General features: G+C 34.9%; 1 protein-coding gene and 1 pseudogene across 21 annotated transcripts in view; both read left to right on the forward strand.

Moving 5' to 3' along the window:
• Positions 1 to 23292, forward strand: part of ROBO2 (roundabout guidance receptor 2) — a 1685112-nt gene that overhangs the window by 898833 nt on the left and 762987 nt on the right. The gene's annotated exons all lie outside the window — the stretch shown is intronic.
• LOC106003571 lies at positions 15477 to 16094 on the forward strand (annotated as a pseudogene).

Here is a 23292-nt window from a genome sequence, read left to right on the forward strand (position 1 = left end):
TATGTCCTTGTGCTGGTTAGATTTAGAGTCCGAAGTTAATAGCCCTGTTCCTATTGTCTTCTTAATAGTAGAACTATCCAAATACCCACTGGTCATTTTGTTACTGTATTCACCTAAATTATGAATTTAGTCCACACTGCTTATTATATGGCTTCCTCAATGAGAAGATTCGTATATGTATGCAAATACAGGCAATCTCTTCATTGGCTCAAACCGTTTTTCAAATTATTGAGATAATCCCTTTTGTTAAATACAAATAAATTTTTCTGAGATTTGTGGTGGCTGTTTACAGAATTCTGATGGACCAAGAAGTGGAAAATAAGTTTTAATATCTATTGGAAAAATTCAACTAAGTCTATACATTCACAATTTTGTAAAAGCAGAAGAAATTACATCTTATATGTAATAAATAAGAAACAATTTTTATGATAGTTGTCAGTATACATTGCAGACTTCTTAGTTCAAATGAATACTCAAGAAATATATTATTGAGTTGACCACAAAAACAAGTTACAAGTTACTTTTTCCTGAATGGTTTAGAGCCCTGATGCTTATCTCATCTAAATCTTAAAACTTACTTGAAATATTGAAAATTTGGAAATCACATGATGAAAAAATTTAAAAATAATCTAAAATAATTACATGAGGAAAATTTTAAATATTTGCCAATATTGCCAAAAAATAATTTGTCAATATTGGCAAAGCTTAAATAGAAATTTTTGGTGTTACATTCTATATGATACATAAAGTGAGTCATTTTTAAAATCAAGAGGAGACACCTGGGTGGCTCAGTTGCTTGAGCATCCAACTCCTGATTTCACATCAGGTCATGATCTGAGGGTCTTGGAACTAAGCCCAGGGTCAGGCTCCACACTCAGTGGGAAGTCTGCTGGAGGTCCTCTCTCTCTCTCTCTCTCTCTCCCTCCCTCTGCCCCTCCCACCATATGCACTCTCTCTCTCTCTCTCTCTCTCTCTCTTACACACACACACACACACACACAAATAAATAATTTGAAAATAAAAATAAAATAAGAAATTTTATAAATGTACACACAAACATATATATGCAAACACAATATACAATGCATTTTAGGTCATAGTCACTAATAGATATACACACAACAACATATATATTCAGTTTTTATTTGTTGTAGAATGATCATTGATGTATACGTTTAGTCTGACAAATACTACAATGATTCTTAGTTGTATTTCTCCCAGAATCACATAATTTGCTTTCTACATATTAATTTCTTTATGAAATACAAGGCTTTTCAATGCAGGGTTTTCCATATTGTCAGTACTTTGTCAAGGGTGATGATAAGCTTTTCCAACACAGTTCTACCATTTTGTTCCTTACTTTTGCTCATTTAAATTGGTTTTTGAAAATCCATGGTACCTATTCTAAAGAAAATATTGTGTTTTTATCTGCAATTCACATTCTAAAATCCAAGACCATGTACCCTATATGTATAAAACACACAAAACATTTGACTTTTTAATTTCTGAGAAGTCCTTTTGAAACAACAAGAGGATGGGCATCTGGGTGGCTCAGTGGGTTAAGCGTCTGCCTTTAACTCAAGTCATGATCCCACGGTCCTGGGATTGAGCCCTGCATCAGGCTCCCTGCTCAGTGGGGAGTCTGCTCCTCCCTCTCCCTCTGCTCCTCCCCTACTGCTTGTGTTCTCTCTCTCTCTCAAATAAATAAAGGATATCTTAAAAAAAAAAAAAAGACAAAAAGCAGATAGCTGAGAAACAGCATGAAATGACATTTGGAATTCTTGAATTTGGAACCAAGGAGACTAACTCAGGGCTAATTCTGGAATCAGCTTTGCCCCACTTGATAGTTGAGATATAGTAACAATCTCTATTATATCTTGTATTTAGTAATGGTGTACCATTTGAATATTTGTTTTTAATTATTACTTGTGTTTGATTAATATTTATTTGAACAGAAATTATAGTCATTCAGCATATATTTGTTACAGGACTGAATAAATGACTTTGAAGATGTAATTAACACTTTATATCCTGGCAGCTATCAATGAAGGATTTCCTTTATGATCTTCCACTGCACTTCAGTTTGGCATGAATATATTTCTGATACGTTTCTGGTAGTTAAATATTTTATGAGGTTTTCCCATGTGTCAGAGATTTAATTCTTCCCAATGCTATCTTAGATTAAAAATATATCCTCTGCCAACACCACCATCTTTGGCCCTTACATTCTTGACTTTGGCCCTTTCATGAGTGAACTTGCATCCTCTTAACTGAATACCTTGTTCATGACTTTTAACCAGTGTGCTAATTTGTTAGTCTAAAATCTTTAACTATTTAAAAAATTCTTAACTATTTAAAAAATTCTTAACTATTTAAAAAATCTTTATTTAAAAACATTGACTTTGCCTTTTTTTTTTTAAGATTTTATTTATTTATTTGACAGAGATCACAAGTAGGCAGAGAAGCAGGCAGAGAGAGAGGAGGGGAAGCAGGCTCCCTGCTGAGCGGAAAGCCTGATGCGGGGCTTGAACCCAGGACCCTGGGATCATGACCTGAGCCAAAAGCAGAGGCTTTAACCCACTGAGCCACCCAGGTGCCCCTGACTATGCTTTTAATAGCTTTATTTTGTTAAGCTTTTTGCTTGTATTTTGTGTCTTCATTTTTATTTAGTCCACGCAAACTTCTCTTTATCCCATAGAGAGTCCAAATAGTTTATAATTTCCCCTTTGATTTTCATTTGACCCATACATTGTTTAGAAGTATATTATTTAATTTCCAAATATTTGGAAATTTTCCAGGTATTTTTCTTTTATTGATTTCTAATTTAATTCCATTGTGGTCAGAAAAATTATTTTGTAAGTCATGAATCATTTTGAATTTATTTAGACCTACTTTATGAACTAGGATATAGTCTATCTCAATAAATGTTCCTTACATGCTTGACAAGAATATTTATTCTGCTTTTGGTAGAGTGTACTACAAATATCAATTAGGTCAATTTGGTTGATAGTATTATTCAAGTCTTATCTATTCTTAGTGATTTTCTGTCAAAATGTTCTATCAGTTGTTAAGAGCAGGCTACTGAATTATCTGACTATAATTATAGAATTGTATATTAAATTTATTATATTATGTTTTATTTTATGACAAAACACCTTTTCTCCTGTCATCTACATGTTACCATCTACATGTATTGTATTTGGATACTGCATTTTTATTACAGTGTTTTACTATAGTTTTCCATGCTATAGTTTATCATTCAAGCAACTTTATAAAACCAAGGAAAAGTGAGTTGAAGAAGACGGATCTTACTTTACACTAAATATTACAGTTGATACATAGTTGAACTACTTCAGATTTTTTGAATATTTAAAACACTACCTAATGCGTATAATAAAAAGCATTCACTGTGCTACGTGACTTCAGACTAATCATTAAGCAACTTACAGGAAAATAAGAAGAATCAACTACCTTAATAGGTATTTCCTTCATATAAATAAAAGAATTTATACAAAAAGAGTTGGGATATTTTAAAAATATTTTATATCCCAAAGAGGTAAACCATTTTAAAGTATTCTTACCATCATATACAGTTATTCATGAACTTTTTATGTTTTTAAAAGTTCCAAACTTAACAGAAAATCTCAAACAGTGCAGTTAGTTCACATACTGCCTTGACTTGGACTCACAAATTAACATTTTACCAGGCTTATTTTAGCATCCTCGACTCATGCATAGTATTAATATATTACTATTGTTGTTGACTCATTTGATGGCAAACTGCAGAAAACATATCCCCTTACTCTAAATAATTCAAAGGTTATCTCCTAAGAACAAGTAAAATCTGTTCTGTAGTCATAGTGTAGTCAAATTCAGAATATTTAACATTCATACCATATACTATCTAATATACAGCCTATATCTAAGTTTTGTCAGTTGTCTTAATAATATATCTTATGGCATTTTTTTTCCATCTAAGATCCACTTGAGTATCAGACTTTGAATTTAGTTGACTTGTCTTCTTAGTGTTCTTTAACTTGGAGGATTTTCCAGTGTATCTGTGCAGCGTTGTTAAAACTAAAGGGGCAATACTTTTCGCCTAATGAAATGTGAATGCACATGCTGTACAGTATTCAAAAAATATATTACTTAAGCCCATTTTTGGGGATTTTGCATAAAAATGCCACGTACTTTTGGGAAATAAAAGAATGTCTAGCATTTACGTAGTTATGTGTTCTGAAAAGAAATAGTTCTAGTCTTTTAGAGCATTCAGTCATAGACCTGCCTTGGTATCTTAAGAGCAGTCAGTCAGTCTTTTTAGCTCCCGTGAAAATCACATTGTATAAATCACCATGTAAACAAAGTTACTCTATAATCACTGGGGATAATTTTTAAATAATTGTGTGTGTGTGTGTGTGGGTGTGTGTGTGTTTAATTTTAAAATGTCCTTTGCTGATATGTCCAGAAATTACAACAGTGCTGGTATGGCATTGTTGTTCAGTGTTAGAATTCTGGAGGCAGACTTATTTTTAACTCTTACTCTGTCCCTTATTAGCTGGGGATTGTTGCATAGGCTTTTCAAAATCATTAATTTCAGTTTCTTCATCTGTAAATATAGTGGATAAAAATAACCCCCATATGAACTTTGTGCGCTGAATGGTACTTGATGTATGTTCAATAACCATTAGCTATTATCAGTTCATAAAACCACCAAACTAAGATCATTTCTTAAATATTTGAACATTCTGCTTTACTGCAACCGGAAGCCACTATGTACACAATCTACATTTTCTTTAACGTATAATGCTTTAAAAAAGAAAAGTGACATCATTAATACATGTAAGTTGCAGAGCATAGGAAAGTAGCCGTCCAAATAATTACTTTTGAAAATATAAAAAGGAAGAAATCTCACAGCAAGTATTCCCCAAATGCAAAGAGGAATTAAATATTGAGAACCAAAATGCACATTTAAAAAGTATTTCATGGGACAGTATGGTAAGCACTGAAGGAATTCGATAGGACACAAACTTTGAACCCATCCATGGCAGAATTTAAAGTCTAGTTGATGAAATAAGGCACACAGGAAAATACAAGAATTTGTTGAGTAAATACTGTTAAGGAACCTAGTTGAATATTAGCACTATACAGCAATGATTGTTATAAAATTTGAACAGAGACGATACCATCATGGATTTAATACTAAAGAAAAGGCTTTACAGAGGAATTGGGGAATTGGTTTGCACTTTGAAAATAGGTAAGATTCAAATAAGAGGAAAAAGGAAGAAATTTGGAAGGAATGGGTGCTGGGTATCCTATTCAGGTAAATAAAGATACATAAACACACACGTGCACAAAAGAATAAATTAGTCCACTTAGTGTAAAGCATTTGTTTGGGTAAAAGTGATGGCAATGTTGGAGAATAGAGCTGATCCAGATCCTAAGGGATTGATACTTCATTCTGCAGACGATCATACTAACCAGAAATTCCAAAGTAGGAAAATATCACTACGCACAGTTCCTGAGTTGCACGCATCCAGAGTTTTTGGTTCAAGTCTTGCTAAAATAAGAAAAAGAAAATATTATAATTATAATCAGAGCTCAAATATTCTAAGGGAAATTTGGAGACAACAAGGCAGGATTTGGGAAGCCATGGATAAAAGACAAGTAGGAATTACAGGAAGATATTCATAATAAGTATGTTCCACTTATGACCCACTTTTTGCTTGGGGCCATTCTAATTAAGAAAAGAAACTCCAACTATTTTTTTCTGTTTTTGTGACACATGCCCAAGATTCTAAGTCCCTGAAGGGAATGCCTCTCATGGGTCTGATGTAAACCACATGCTCACTCCATAGCTATAACTAAGTGGTAACTAGAAAGCTCTGATCCATTCTGTTATAGTAGTAGAAGGAAGGCAGATGGATTTCCACAGTATCAAGACTACACACAGTGAGCAGAGATATTTTTCTAACAGAAATAGGAGTGAGGTTAAGAACAGAGGAGGGGTAATGTAAACCAGGTAGCCCCCCCCAAAAAGGAAGTGTCTACAACATATTAAAAGCAACATTTTAGAGAACTGAGACCTTGTAGCACTGTGCATGAGCCACTGGAACAGGGAAGAACCAGATAGAAACAATTACAGACTTGGACTATTCCAGATATGTGATAACATTCTGGACTCAGAGACCCATGTGACCCCAGATGACAGAGCTTCTGACTTCCACACAGAGATTTCTAACACTCTGCTGTGCACCTGAACAGAATTCCTCTGCATTTTTTCAACATATCTGAAATTTGGTCTTTATAATTCCTATAAGCTAGAGCCACAAAAATATGGAACGCACAGTTACAGCAAAGCCACACTGAACTGGCCAGCATTCATGGAATTTGTTTGGGTGAGGGCCAGTCAATGACTTTTTGTTGTTGTTAGGAGAGAACATTAACAATTTAGACATCCCTGTCTTCTCTTTTTACTGTACATGTAATAAATCTAATTTCATCAGCCTTTAAAAGTGCCAATGAAAGATAAATGGTAGCTTTTTAAAAAGGTACCACAGAGGAACATGTAACAGAAAGGGCCATTGGTGTTTTTTTCATGCCACTTCATTCAGTACGTATGAGAAAATGGAGGATTAGACATTTCTTAATGCTTGAGATGGGAAGACATCTTGCATACATAAATCTAAAAATATTTTCTTACGGCGAATTAAAAGTACAATTTAATACAAATTTGTGTCTGGCAGCTAGCTGGAGCAGAAGTTGTCTATTTGCTGCAGCTGATGCCTATCAGACTCGGAGGCGCAGTCTGTACCAGCTGAAGTCTGTCAACGGGGAGCCCAGCAGAAGGGCAACATGATAGTCAAAACAGGATGAAACCACAGTCTAAACAAGATGACGTGAGCATTTGTGCAATTAACAGCATCAGCAAAAGTAAAGTTGTGTTTGGAATATTCTGCCAGGAATCCCAAAAAGGCAGGATGCTTATTTTGCCACAGTAATGTTATGTTATATCTGGCTAAATATAATCAATGGCATGATGGGAAACTCCGCATGGACAGGGGTAAAGGGTACAGGAGAAGCTGATGATGACAAAGTCTAAGACTGAAAACGTATCATAGCGCTTCCTAGTAGGAGCAGAGCCCATTTCAAACTTAGTATTTGTGCCATCTCTCAACTATAAGTAGAGCTTGTCTGTTGGCTGCTAGCATTGTGTCAGTCATTGTACTGGCTTTTCAGTGGTCATTATCTGATTTAGTTTTCCAAACAAATTATGTGGTCCACATTATTAATCTCATTCCACAGATGACGACAAAACCACAAAGGAACAGCTTCAAACACCGCTGTAGTGGAAATGTTAGACAAATCTAGGTGGAAATGCCAGTTCTGCTGTGCCTAAACTCTAGGGATTTTATGTAAACCACTGTATTTTTCTGGACTTGATCATTCTTTTTTTTTTTTAAGATTTTATTTATTTATTTGAGAGAGATTTATTGAGAGAGATCACAAGCAGGCAGAGAGGCAGGCAGAGAGAGAGGAGGAAGCAAGCTCCCTGCTGAGCAGAGAGCCCGATGCGGGGCTCCATCCGAGGACTCGGAGTTCATGACCTGAGCCGAAGGCAGCGGCTTAACCCGTTGAGCCACCCAGGCGCCCCTGGACTTGATCATTCTTATGTAAAGTATAAACTTTGGACATGTATAAGGGCTCAAAGGTTATTTACTGCTTTTTACACGATGCTTGATACGATGCAAGTATTCAACAAATGGTGGAATCGATATTATTATTGTGCTTATTAGGAGTAGAACTTTAAAGGCATTTTATAAATACATCCTCGTTTATGTAATTTTCATAGAAACTCAGATGGTTAAGAATACTGGTAACTGGGTGGGGGACATTGAAGGAGGTCACGTGATGTAATGAGCACTGGGTGTTACATGCACCTGAGGAATAACAGAACTCTACCTCTGAAACTAATGAAACAGTAGAGGTTCATTAATTGAATTTAAAAACAATAATAATAATTGAAGCTAGTAATTACAGTTGCTAACCACCGGCACAGCGCTAAGGATCTTCTAAGCAGGGGCGCCTGGGTGGCTTAGTGGGTTAAAGCCTCTGCCTTCAGCTCAGGTCATGATCCCAGCATCCTAGGTTCGAGCCCTGCATCTCTGCTCAGCGGGGAGCCTGCTTCCTCCTCTCTCTTTGCCCGCCTCTCTGCTTACTTGTGATCGCTGTCAAATAAATAAATAAAATCTTAAAAAAAAGAAAACTCTTAAAAAAAGAAAAGGATCTTCTAAGCGTTGTCTCATTTCTTTGTTTTAGCTCTTTATGAGTGACTTCTTACCTGAATTTAACTGCTCAAGGACAGAGGCCTTGGAGGCTTTGAATCCAAGTGCTAGTTTTACTTCAGAGCTTCTCCTTCTCTAATCCAATGCTCATTCCACCTGTCTATTCTTTCCATAGATTTAAAGATAACAAAAATAGGTAACATTGTTTACTATTAATCTAGCAAGTCAATCTTTACGGGATTTTCATTTGACATATCTCATATATAGTATCTTCTAATTAGTTGTATTTGTTTTTTAAATGCCATCAATTATAGCCTTTGCTCACAATTTTGTCCTTAATGATGATTTTAATAGCAATATTTTTAAAAATATAGAATAATTATGAATGTCAGGTTTTATTCAAAATCAGCTTCCATAAGAAGGTTTGAGAGGTACCAGAGGACTCAAAGTAGAGTGCTAGCCCGTCTATAGTGCATTACATTGTTGCTCTTGTAAATATTTTATGAGTATTAACGAGAAATTTAAATCATGACTTCCTCTTGACAGGAATACAGGGGCATTGACCTCTGGGGTTAGTGCAATTTTCCTTAGTTCAGTTTCCTTAGCTAGTTCTTGAGTATACAGTCATAATTCCTACTACCTTATTTTTGTATTCTTATTGAACTATTAAGATTTGCAAGATTTTTATATCAAAACTTTTGTGATGATTTATAGATTTGGTGGAATACACCCTCTTCATGTGTCTAAGAGCTTGCTGCTATTTGAGAGCAGAATACATAGCATCTGGGGGCTCATTAGAAATGCAGAATGTGGGGCCAGACCCCAGATCTGCTGAATTAATACCTGCATTTTTCCAAGATCCCCAGGTGAATGGCCTGTACATTAATATCTTAAAAGCATTGTTCTAGAAACCACAAGCAGTAAAAAGCTTTGCTTTTGTTGGACACAACATAACTTTGATGTATAGTGAGAATGGGGGAGATTTAGGATATCCTAATGTGGTAGCAAGAAGAGTTTAATTGCAGGAGAAAAAAGAAGAAAAACAAAAGACCTGATATCCTTTCAGGTGCAGAAAATATGGTGGAATTACTGAACAGTATTAAATGTAGAATGTATTAAATGTAGAAGTTATAAATTTAAGGGATTTAGGTTATTTTATTGACTTAGTGAACTTAATTTCCTTAGAAGAATTCTGGCTCCTTGTTGCTAAGGGACCTTGTTATCTTTATTTGTTTGTTTCCCCCAGCACTTACATTATTTGTATAAATAGCATGTTTAGGGTTAAAATGGTTCATGTAATGTTGTTTGTAATTAAGTAGATATGAGTTAGTTTGGATGCAACTGTTATAAATGATAGTGTAATCTCTTGGGCATATAATATGGTTTTCTAATCTTCCTGAACAGATTTCATATTACCAAGCAATTTTAGTATAAATTCTTCTGGATCAGTGAAATTTTCACACCAATAAATCAGGAAATGTAGAAAGATCTGTATATGTAGTAAACCACATGTGCAAATTAAACTACCTTATCAAGAGAAATGATTTTTCATATTAAGGCTGTGGGGTTCAGATCATGGAACAGTAGTAAGTGGAAACCATGTATAGTTTTTTTTTTTAAGAAAAATGTTTATATATTATTGAATTTAACTTTACATGCTTGAGTCCCTGCCTTTTCCTCAGCAGTTTTTCTCTGAGCTTTACTTATACCTGGATCTCATTAGTTCCAGAAGTGTTTTATCCCAAATAGGATTTTGGGGTTCTAATTGTGTATACTTATAATATGCCTACATCTATATACCTAAAGCTATCCGTGTCTCTGGAAAGCAGAGTTTGTGAGGTTGAATTGCATTGGATTCTATTTTCTTTTCTTGGCATTCAATCTACAAGTATGGCTTTTCCTCCAGGGTCTCCTTCTTTTGCCTAAAACTAAAGAAGGAAGAAAAACCCAAGTCTTTATACACTAGCAATATAATGATGTATTTACTTCATTCGAAAGATCCACAGAGTAGAAACTTTAGGCTAGTGAAAACAATGGATTAGGGGTAGCACATTGGAAGAGAGGGAGAGGAGGAGAAAGAGGAACATGGAGGAGGAGGAGGAGGAGAAGAGAAAGAAAGAGAAGAGAAGAGGAGAAAGAGGAAAAAGAAGGAAGAAGAGGAAGAGGAAAAAGGGAAGGAGGAGAAGAAAAGGAAGAAAAGACCAATAATTAAACCAGAAAGGCCTGCTAAAAGATTTTGTTTTAAGATTTATTTATTTATTTTAGACAGCACTAGAGAGAGAGCCTGAGCAGAAGGGGCTGAGGGAGACTGAGAATCTCAAGCTGACTCTGAACTGAACGTGGAGCCCCCCGTGGGACCCCATCTCACGACCCTAAGATCAGGACGCAAGCTAAAACCAAGAATCCGACATTGAACTGACTGTGCCACCCAGGTGCCCCTGAGAGACCTTTCAGACAATATCCAAATTGTTTGTAGCCCGGACCTTATATGAATATTCTCAGTTTCTCAAATTGATGAAAATATAGTCATGTTTTTTGAAACTTAGAAAATAAAAGATTTTATAGCCTTCCAGAACCTAATAACCTTGGTTTAAAACAAGAGTTAAAACTCCAATACCATAGTTAACAAAATGAAACTTTGGGTTTTTTTTAAAAGCAATTTAAAAATGCTTACTTCTCATCTGTGTTCTAGAAATTACCTTATGGTTAAGACATTTTATTTTTTTTTAAAGATTTTATTTATTTATTTGACAGATAGAGATCACAAGTAGGCAGAGAGCCAGCGAGAGAGAGAGGATGAAGCAGGCTCCCTGCAGCAGAGAGCCCGATGTGGGGCTCAATCCCAGGACCCTGGGATCATGACCTGAGCTGAAAGCAGAGGCTTTAAACCTCTGAGCCACCCATGCAACCCTGGTTAAGACATTTTAAAAAATGAAATGGTATTTAAGCCCTTCTGATAGAGTATGTTATCTAAAAATCTTAAAATGTTTAAAGCTTCTGAAAATTTTTTATATAATGTAAAATGTTTAATTTGAGGGACTATAACCTTTATAAAAATTATTTTCAAAAATCAGCAGTAGTAAACAGTAATTTAAAATTTACAATGTATTTTTACATAAATTATCCCAATTAGTTTTTAGTTTAACTAGATATTGTTAACATGTCCATTTTTCAAATGAGATTCAGAGATATAGAATGGCTTAACCCAAGATCTCAAGATTAGTAAGTGTGGCACTTGGATTCAATCCCAAGTCTCCTGTTCCAAATCCTTTGTCCACAGCATTATACTATTATTACCTCATTCAAGTAACTAAGTCTGTCACTCCCTTTAAAAGTTAAAAAGTTTAAAAGTTAAAGTTCATTGTGTACCCATTTGACTTTTGATCTCCTTCCTCCATGGTGCTTCAGACTTTCTTCAAAAACGTTTATACATAGACATTTCTTCACTTTTGTATTCCCTTAATTTTTTTCAGTATTATGATGACCTTGATTTGTTCCTCTTGAATTTTATCATAATTAATTCTGAAAACTTGTAGAATTTCTTAAGGCTATTTTGTATTCACATTCTTTTCCTCTATAGTGCTGGAGATGTCATTCTCCATAACTTACCTGTAAAATTAAAGATCATGTTCACTCGTGTTCACAATTCAATCATCAAAGTCACTGGTTAAAATTCTTAATAGTACGTCTAGAACTAACATTGTGGAACATGACTTATGTCACCTGAACTTGGCAGTGGGCAATCAAATACAACGCATTGCCTCTAATCCAATAGCTCTGTGCTATAACCTAATGGTGGTTGAAGCAAGGCAATGTATCCTAATTTAGTGATGACTTTTTGGCATGTAGTATGAAACCAAAACTTTAAGAAATAAAATTGTATTGGATCTACTGCTTTTTCTTAGTTGGTCATGTTTGTCATTCTATGATAGATGCAGTTGATCATAAAGGATATATAGACATAGATACAGATACAGATTTAGCTACTAAACATATATACTTTACTATCAGTTAACAAAGTAGTTATTCTTTCACACTGGTAATTAACAGAATAGTTATTCTTTGTACATATGCTGGTCCCTAAAAGAAATATTTTACATAGATTGTTTACAGCTTACTGCGGTGAATATGAAGTTCTGTCCAAATTTCACCATGCAGACATTCTTACCATTTGTACTAGCTAGATTATATTCATAATGTACATATGGTAAACATCTTAACATGTTTAGAAATCTAAAAACCTGAAAAATGAGTGAATTTCTTGTGCTTTCACATTTGTGTCTCCAAATGACAGTTTCAAGGGGCAATACAGTAATCCCCCCTTATCCACAGGGAATTGATTGTTCCAAGATCCCAGTGGGTGCTTGAAACTGCAGATAGGACCAAACTGTGTATATTTCCTGCTTTTTCTCATATATATGTATATATATATATATACATATAGATGAACCTCATATGATATGATATCACACATCTATGATAAAACTTAATTTATACTTCAGGCACAGTAAGAAATTAAGAATAATAACTAATAACAACATAGAACAATTATAACAATATACTGTAATAAAAGTTGTGCAAATGAGGTCTCTCAAAATATCTTCTTGTACTGTATTCATCTTTCTTTTGATGATGTGAGATGATAAAATGCCTGCATGATGAGATGAACCAAGGTGAATGACACATGCATTGTGACCTAGCATTAGGTTACTCTTGACCTATAGGGACCTCTCCTCCTCAGAAGGAGGACCATCTGCTTCCAGACCACCGTTGACTGCAGCTAACTGAAACTACAGAAATGAAAACCAGAATAAAGGGGGACTATTGTACTTCAATTTACTATTAATGAGAGCAACTTATTATTCTCAATGCTCAGTATGTTGTCTGGGCCAAGAGTGGTTTGGGAATATTTTGCTCATTATGTTTGTACCTATTTAGTTGTTCTTCTGAGGTCATATAAGATAAAATAGCCTATGTGCTTAAGCTCTATGAACTATTCATGATTCCTTATACTTTTTAAAAGTCATTATAATTAAAAACTTCAAAATTGGGCGCCTGGGTGGCTCAGTTGGTTGGACGACTGCCTTCAGCTCAGGTCATGATCCTGGAGTCCCAGGATCGAGTCCCACATCAGGCTCCCAGCTCCATGGGGAGTCTGCTTCTCTCTCTGACCTTCTCCTCGCTCATGTGCTCTCTCTCACTGTCTCTCTCTCAAGTAAATAAATAAAATCTTAAGAAAAAAAAATGTTTAAAAAAAAAAAAAAAAAAAAACTTCAAAATTAGTTTTCTGCATGTTCCCTGTCAATACGCTAGCAGACAAAGACAGTCAATATATAACATATTCTCCGTGATCATTGCTATCCGCTTTTTGACCAATACTGCTCTGTTTCTATAATTTAGTGCTAATGCTGGTAGGCCTCGTGATTCACATCTTTCCTGGAACTTAATTAAATAATTGAACAACAATCAACTTATTCACTCTCAGTGGCCCCACAAGCTGGAAATGTCAATAATAATTCTCCTTTACAGGAGCAAATTCAGTGTTAATTTAGAGCTATTGGTCAGCTTTGTTAAATATGCCAAGTACACACTTGGTTGTGTCTACTTATTTGATCTACTGTTGTATGATTTTTTTTTAATGTGTCTTTTTTATTAGAAGATGTGATGTAACAGGAACACTGTTCCTATTACATATTCAGAAAGGGAAAAATAATATTTCAATACATGGGCAGTAGTTTTCTAGAAGTGATACCTAAGGAATACCAGTCTCCAATATCACTTAAGATAAATGAACATTTTTAAAGACATTGAAATAATATTTATCATAGTTTGAAGGCCACAGGACGGTGTTGATCCCAGTGTTGATCAGGATATGCCAGACCAGCTACCAGAGCAGGTTGATCAGGCCAGGCTTGAATCTGTTTACCTTGTCTCTAGATAGAGTTCTCAGGTAGCTCATTCTGAAACTACATGTTACCAACACACAGAAAGGATCACACTGAGTGAAATGTACATGAGACTAAGGATGAATTAAAATAACTGTTAATTTTAGTGAAAGATAACTGGAAAGGAGACTACATACTTGTGTTTGGAGGTTGCCATATAGTCTGTGTATAAAAATAATACTGAAAAATGTTTTCTTATAAGAAATGTACTTGAGTGAGCTGAGAGAAGGAAGTCACACATTTAGATAATCTGAAAAGTCATCCTTAGCTAAGAGAGATACAGACACCCCATGGTCTTTGTCAGTGCAACTAAGTATTCCGTCTGGCAACTGAAGCGCTCTCAACATAGTTCACAGCTTGATATTATCTGTTTTTTTTTTTCTTCAGAATATGCTTCTTTTGATGACTTATTGTTAAGAAAAATTAATATAATTATTGTGTGAGGGCTCCAAAGTACTCAGCCAGCTTGTGATAAAGCTTATACTAATACGTAGTAAATGGTAGTGTAGGACTGCAAAATTTTCTTTCCTAGGAAGAATTGTAATGTATTTAGAGATTAGATATTTTTATTTTACTTTTCTTAGTATTAAATGTTCTTTCAGTCATGAAATTAGGTTGGGAGATGACAAGAGATTTTTTAATGATTTCTTAACAAAATAAAAATTGGAAACATTGTGATGGTCCCAGGGTTAAAGAGAAAAAGATTTAGTTGCAATAAAAATGTCAGTCTGGACAATCCTAATCTCCATCATTACTTCCTCAGGCTGTAGAGACAGTATTACAGAAAGCAACACCTCATCTTAGGATTCATGTGGGTATTTCTGTTGTTGTGGTTCCAGAAAAAAACACTTTGGTCACCTAATTCTTATACATTGCACAAGTGAAGTTGCTTCTGTTATCTGATGTTAAATTAAATAAGTTATGAGTTCTGGGATGTCTCATGGTCTTGACCATGTGGCGGTACACTCGTAAATGGTGCTGCTTACTGTTTAATGAGAGGATGGAGAAGGGGTCAACTCGGTCTGTAACACAGAGGATTCCTATGGTGTGACTACTCCCGCCATGATGAATTTCAAGTGACCAACATGAAATCTCTTCACTGAACGTGATCCTGAGAAAAGATGTGCACAATCAGCTGAACAAGCTATGCTGGTACAAGCTTTAGAAACCACTGCCCCAATTTATCTATTTTAGTTTTATTCGTTTAATTATCAGCAGTTTCCATTTGGTCACATCTGCCACATCTGGGAATGGAGCAGATGACCTGCAGCGGATGATCCAGGCTGTGGTGGATAACGTGTGCTGCCAGATGTCTCTGAAGCAAAAGACCAGAGCGCTCAGATAGAGGCAGGGCTGTCTGTGGAGAGCTGCCTTCACAGCTGGGGGCATGAAAACAGAGTTTTTTGAGGATGTAGTTCCCGCAGTCAGGAAATGGACTGAGGCTGGAATGAACAGTCAGGAAATGGACTGAGGCTGGAATGAAGGTGTATATCTTGTCTTCAGGAAATGTAGAGGCCCAGAGCTATTATTTGGTCATTCTACAAACTGAGATATTCTTGAGCTTGATGATGATCACTTTGATACCAAGATTGGACGTAAAGTGGAGAGAGTTACCAAAAGATTGCAAACAGCCGTCGCTGCTCAACCATTAACATCTTGTTTCTGACAGACATGTCTCTAGAGGCCAGTGCTTCTGAGGAAGCAGATGTGCATATCACTGTGGTAGTGAGGCCTGGCAGGGCCAGACCATTGGATGATGAAAAGTCTTACCACAGCCTCATCACCTCCCTTGGAGAATTGTACCTGCCTTCCTCATCCTAGAGGAGTGTGAGGAAGACTAACCTGTTCTCAGAGTTGTCCCTGTAGTTTAGTTTTATTCTACTGGTAAAAGTAACTTACTTTATTTTTTTTTTAATTGTTTGTTATTTATTTATTTGAGAAAGAGAGAGCATGAGCGGCCAACTGAGCAGGAAGCCTGCCCTGGGGCTTGATTCCAGGACCCAGAGATCATGACCTGAGCTGAAGGCAGATGCTTAACCCGTGGAGCCACCCAAGAGCCCTGAAACTAATTTATTTTAAAAACACATACATACAGGGGTGACTGGGTGGCTCAGTGGGTTAAAGCCCCTGCCTTCAGCTCACGTCATGATCTCAGGGTCCTGGGATCAAGCCCCGCATGGGACTCTCTGCTCAGCAGGATGCCTGCTTCTCCCTCTCTCTCTCTGCCTGCCTCTCTGCTTACTTGTGATCTCTGCCTGTCAAATAAATAAATAAAATCTTTAAAAAAATAAAAAATACACATACACACCCACATGGATATGCAAATGTGTATATATATATATGTGTGTGTATGTTTACATTGCCTTCCACAGGCACCTACGTGAAAAAAAAATCTCAATTCAATGAAAAGAAAACTTACTTAAAGATGCTTTCTATGCAAAAGTTGTTTGAAACCACAATCCTAACCCTTATTGAGGGCAAAATGTAGCTGATAGAGGAATTACGGCAATGCGGATCAGACATATTAGGATTCCCAAGTTGTGTTACAGAATGGAAAGGTAAGTTTGAGAAGTTATTCTGAAGCCTTTTTATTTCAAAACTGGGAGTAGTTCACAGACTTATTCCTATAATAATTCATTTCTTTTGTAAATTATCAGTTAAAAAATTTCAATAGCAGAATTTCAAAATATTAGCCTCCTTCTATACAAAACCCAAAGTTACTTGTTTCTACTCCAGGAGAGTAAAACTGGGGAGGAAACTCATTTGAGCCTTGAGGAAGCAAGCATCATTAACTGAGGAAACTTACTAATCATCATGGCACTCCCAGAAAGTGTTTGCTTTACCAATGAAAAAGGGGCATTGATGTAACAGCTAAAACAGGAATATGGTTCTTAATGTTTAACAGAATAGTCCTAGTCCTGCCAGTTGTTAATGATTATAGATTTTATAGTTATTTTACTAAGTGCTTTTTAGCACAGTTTGAAAATACATGCTATTTACTGTTGAAAAAGAAAAGGTTTACTAAAATCATTCCATAAAAACCTTCTAAAAGAGGCCTAATAATGTAATATTTTCCTCCAGAATGGGTGTAAATTTCATAACAGCATTATTTATCAAGGCTTGATCCTAATGGGATGTCAAATTAATTTCATGTTGTGATTAATAAAAAGATTTTCTTCTTCAAAAAATGAAATAAAATAAAGTCAAGGAAATATAGTAGGCATCACATCTACTGTATCTACTCGGAGTTCAGTGTGTAGTGTAGGTAGTGATAGCAAGCGCTCTCTTCTTTGGAAAAATAAGGGGAGAAGTAGTATTTTTTTTTTCCAACTCCATGTGTTCTTCCAAACTTTGATTTTTTTTTCATGGCCATATCTGTATTGTATACTTCAGAAAACAACTAATTTTGCAGCTAACATTAAACATAGTGATGGTTAAGAGAAATCAAAGTCTGTAGGCTTCCATCTCCAGCTTTAAAAAACAAAAATGATCCCAATATAAAAGAAATCCCATATTAGAAATAAAAATAATGCATTAAATTATAAATACTAATTTCAAAATGTCATAATGTACACAAGTTTTTTCAAAAGAAAGCATTAAAAACTATTTATTCTTTATTATAGTATGATAGGATAATAAATAGTATATTTAACATAGTATTGTGGTGGGAATAATAAGTTGATGTATGACAATTATTTAGAAATAGGTAGTTAACGATCAATTAGTATTTATTGCTGAGAGTAGTAGAAGCTATAAATTATCAAAATATTATGTTGTTCTTTTGTCTATTATGTTGACAAGATTAAGTTATGACAGTAATTTGGAAATCACTTATTTTGTGCTAGACACTATGTTAGCTCCTGGGATACAAAGTACTTTATCTTCTAAAGTTCTTACTTTGTGAAGATTCTATGATTTAATGATAAAAAGAACTATATGTAATCTTATTGATTGAACAACTACTATAGTTTGAATCTGCACTAAAAACTAAGTAGAACACAAGAACACAAACTGGAGGTGTCCCACCAATATGTCTTTGGCCTTACTTCATCATTGAGCTCTACAGATTTTTCCAAAAGCCTGGGAGTTTTGGCTAATCAGAGCAGACAAATACGCCAACTCCCTCCTTTGATACCTCCCTTTGCAAAACTGGGATAATTCTGAAGTATGCATTTTAAACTACATCCAGAATTTTCCTCACAGGACTACGCTTTAGTGCCCATAGTATCTGTCTTGATAATACTTTTCACTGTGATACGTAACATTCCCTATTTCATTCTCCTGTTGGTGGTGTTCATAACAGTAGCTCAAGTAAACCACCTACATTCTAATGCTTGCCTTGGGGTCTCTCTGCTTCCAGGCAACTCCAAAACAAAACACTAGACTAAATTTACAGTCTCACAGGGAGATCATATACAGAGGTTAATTACCCATGAAATTTTAGAATATTATGGCAAGTAGTACTGCCCTCAGAACAAAAGTACCTGAGTTCCTTGTCCTGATTCTTCACAATCTAGTTTTGAAATAAGAAAACTTCTCTTCTGTGGACTCAGTTGTCTCTTATTTATCAAGTAAGAGTTTGAATGGCGGAATGATGGAGACTATCCTCCTAGGCTAACTTTATCATTCTAAGTTTGTAAATCTCCAGAAGGTTTGCTTCCGTAAATGATCTGTCATAATTTTGAAAATTAAAGTTTGGGTACGGATAGATATTTCTTAGGAACCTGTAAAGTTTTGTGAATGCATTCACTCTCTCATTCATTTATTCCACAGAACTTATTAAATATCTATTCTGCGTACATCACTATAGATGTACATTATTAATAGGCAGCTACTAGCCACATGTGACTAACTTTAAATTTAAATTAATTAAAAGTCAATAAAATTAAAAATTCAATTGTCAGTCTCTCTAGTCACATTTTAAGTGCTCAATAGCCATTATGTGTCTAGTGCCAACTATATTGTATGGCACAATTATGGAATATTTCCCTCATGGAGAAAATTATATTAGAGCTGCTTGGAATGATGAAAAAATTAAATCTGACAACCAGCCTTCAAGAAATAATACATAAAAACTTCAGTAAAATATGAATATACAGTTGGGCATAATTGATATTAAGTGAGTATTTTCAATCACATATTTTAAAATCATTTATACATAAGTCTTCAGGAAAGGATTCATGGTAGATAATCTGAAGGTTAGTCAGAAAAGCAGACTGTTACAGACTTTAGGGGCATTTAAATAGAAATGGGTCAGGGAAGTTCTTTGAACATTGTTTAGACTTAAGTTAACAGAAAGAAACAAACTGTAGAGTAAAATTATAAAATAGTCAAATAACACTGCTTTAAATATATCTTTATAACTGCTAATGTTATAAGAATATATAGATGAGAGTTACAGAAACAATTGAAAATTTCTGTGTCTCTTATATTTCAATTTTCTTACTTGATGTAAGTGGAAATGGTTTATAATAATAGAGCACTTTCAGAAAACTTGCTTTTTGCATTAGGTTCTTCAAATTTCATATAGGTTGTCATTCAGGTCTTTCTAATTTGCATCCACCACAATACCCAATAGTAATTTAGAAATACCTGTTGGATGATGTCATAGGTAATTATCACTCCTCTAGTCTTGTAATCTTTCTTTTGGAAAATATAATATAATATAATATAATATAATATAATATAATAAAAATAAGGTGATTTAAAACATCTCTATAATGCCCAACATAGTTTAGTAGTGTTTACATGTGTAAATTTCCTTGGGTTGGATTTAAATTCTCCCCAAGCTCTGTGACCTTGAGCAAGATAAGTAAATCCCTCTTCACCATACTTTCCTCATCTCTAAATGAGTTAATAATATTACTTCTAGGGCTGCTTGGGTGGCTCAATTGGTTGAGCATCTGACTCCAAATTTCAGCTCTGGTCATGATCTCAGGGTCTTGGGACTCAGCCCCCAGCCGAGCACCATGCTTAGCAGGGAGTCTGCTTGAGATTCTTTCTCTCTCCCTCTTCCCCTGCCCCTCCTCCCCCACACTTGTGCTCTTTCTCTCTCAAAATAAATAAATAAATATTTAAAAAAGAATAATAATATTACCTCCATTGACTGTAAGGAAGTAAGTGAACTAAATAATCTAAAAACATTTAGAATAGTGCGTGGCCCAGAACAAATTCTCTATAAGGGCTTGTTTGTGATTATTGTTACTGTTCTTATTGTTGTTTTCAGATAGTCATTAGGACATCATTAGAATATCTGAAATCCACTACAAATAAGACCTGAGTTAAGAAGTCTAGCTGTATGATCAGATACACCAGTAACACTATCATTGATAATGAGTGAGCACATCCCTTTGTCCCCTTAAGTGGGATACCTATTACGAAGTGCTTCAGTTTACCTATCAGCTACCTTTACTCCTTGAAAAAACTGGGGGGAAAGGTATTTTGGTAAATGCCTTGATATCCAAAGTAGATGTTATGGAATATTAATTCCCATCATACCCTATAAATATGGATTTTATAACTTCATCTTTCTGCATTTATTAATTAAAGGGAGATTATATTTGTTACCCAGACATTAAGTAAAGTGCTGAATCTAAAACCTGTACCCTTTAAACCTAATCTTGACCTCTTAATAGCAGAGACTCTCACTGCCTTGTCTAAGAAGAAGCTCTGTATGTTCTAGATGTGCGTTAATTATGTTGATTTGCCTAAAGGAATGTTGTTGAGATCATGATGTCATCTCAAGGGTAATGGATGCTTCAGGGTTGTTGAATATTTAATTTGTCAGAAGAGGTCAAAGGAAAGAGATGTTATGCTATGTTTCAAATGTTTTAAGACAGAGAATATGAGAAGCTCAAACAAACCCATAAAAATAACTGATGGAAACCTCCATATACACAGCCCCAATCTGAAAGAACAGTGATATTGTGTAAGAATAACATATGTATGGTGTGATTAAATATCTTTCATTATAGTGTAGTAATTATAAAATTTACATTAGCCAATACATCTATATACTCTGCCAGTGTATTTAGCAGTTGATGTTGTAGTCACTCTTAATTATTTTTAAAGTGTCATGATTATTGTAAATATAATACTAAAAGAAAGTTCATATACATGTACATAAAAGCATTATCAGCAGTTTCCTGGGAAATATATATTAGTTAAATTTAGAGTAATTGTTAAGTAATTGTGTGCATTTGAAGAGCTAATATCTTTGTTTATTTCTGGATTGATATATATTGAATTTGTATCTTAATATCAAGCCCCATCACACCCTTGAAAGTAGTATCAAGTAATCTTTTTAAAAACATACAACCTCCATGTTGTTACTCTTTAACTCTTGGACTATAGTAACACTTTCTTAATATTTAAATATTGTGGTTTTCTTTCCCCCTGAACAATTTTTTCAGAGATGACAGAAATGTTGCCAAGATAGTGAGTAAAAGGAAGCGGGTAAGATGGCCACTTGGGACTGTAAATGTATTGCTTTTCAGAAGTTACTTGGGCTTAGATTATAATCACAAATTTCAATTTAACACATGTACTTATTCTTGAAGTCTTGTTCAAACTGGTTATTAGAGTCATTCTTTGTACAGGATTTGAGAATGAAAATGAATGATACTTAATTTCTACCTTGTGTCATTATTCAAATAAGGTTTGTCATCCCCAGATTCATGGAGCATTAGGGATCCATGGATGGCCTTGGAGTGGTTACGATAAATAAGTTCCCTGAATTTATTGCAAATCTGTGGGTGTCTGCATGTGTGCAATTTTGGGAGAAGGCCAATAGTATATTCAAATCTGAAAGTGTAGCACTGGTGGCAGAACTTTGAGATATGAAATATAGCCCATTGGATTAAAAAACTAAACAATGAAAGGCCACTGGAAGGATATTCCCTAACTGTTCATAATGCACAACATTTTAATCTTTAGGATATGGTTGTTTATTCTATGTCTACCTTAATCCATACTCTTTTATACTGTGCCTTACTTTTGAAAATGAATTATTTGCAATTAAAATTTTATTTCTTAAATTATTTATCTAGTACATTTACATGATAAATATCTTTAAAATGCAAAAAGTCTTAGGATGAAAAGTGTATATTCCTATACCACTCACCTAGTAGAGATGAGCATTGCTTTGAGTCTCTTGCCTACCCTAGACTCCTACATAGATGATAAACAGAAAAAAATAGATTCTATCTCTCTGGGTCTTACATTAAAATTAGAGCATATTATACACAATTTTGTGGCTTGATGTTTTAATTTTAAAATACACTTTAAGGGGCATTTGGGTGGCTTAGTCACTTAAGCGTCTGCCTTCAGCTCAGGTCATGATCCCAGGGACCTGGGATTGAGCCTGGCATCGGGTCTATGCTCTGCACAGAGTCTGCTAGTCCCTCTCCCTCTGCCCCTCTTCCCCACTTGTGTGGTTTCTCTCTGTCTCTCTCAAATAAATAAAATCTTCTAAAAAAAAAATACACTTTAAAGATCAGTCCACATTAGTACATACAGAACAACCTCATTCTTTCAATGTCTTCAAATAATCCATCATGTGGGTGAACCATAATTTATTTACCTGTCCCCAATCAATAGACATTTAGACTGCTTTCAATCCTTTTCCTGCTACAAACTGTGATGCGATGAATACTTTTGAATGTAGAAAACTTTTGTATGTTTAGTTCCTTGAAATGGAGTTGCTGGTATGAATGGCATATGCATATTTAATTTTTATATGTTGGATGAATTATCCTCCATAACAAATGTTAGCAAATTTTCCTCCACAGACAACATTAACTTACACTTCCACCAACAATGAATGACTGTGATAATGCAAACTTTTAAGAACTCAGTGCCATTGACTTTGGTTCTGTCAACCAAATCGATGTATTGGGAATATATTCAGATGACTTCTAGTTTAACTTGTTGGCATAGTTGGGGAAAAGTAACATTTCAGACCTCTGCAATTGTCTTCAAATGTCTTGTCTTGTGGAAAAAAATGCCACGATTGCTGTGCCAAATAAGATTAGTTGAAATCTTAGGACTATTGGATGTTAATACAA

The sequence above is a fragment of the Mustela putorius genome, unplaced genomic scaffold (genome assembly GCF_011764305.1).
Source record: "Mustela putorius furo isolate JIRA1106 unplaced genomic scaffold, ASM1176430v1.1 tig00003834_pilon_pilon_pilon, whole genome shotgun sequence".
In the NCBI taxonomy this organism is placed as follows: Eukaryota; Metazoa; Chordata; class Mammalia; order Carnivora; family Mustelidae; genus Mustela; species Mustela putorius.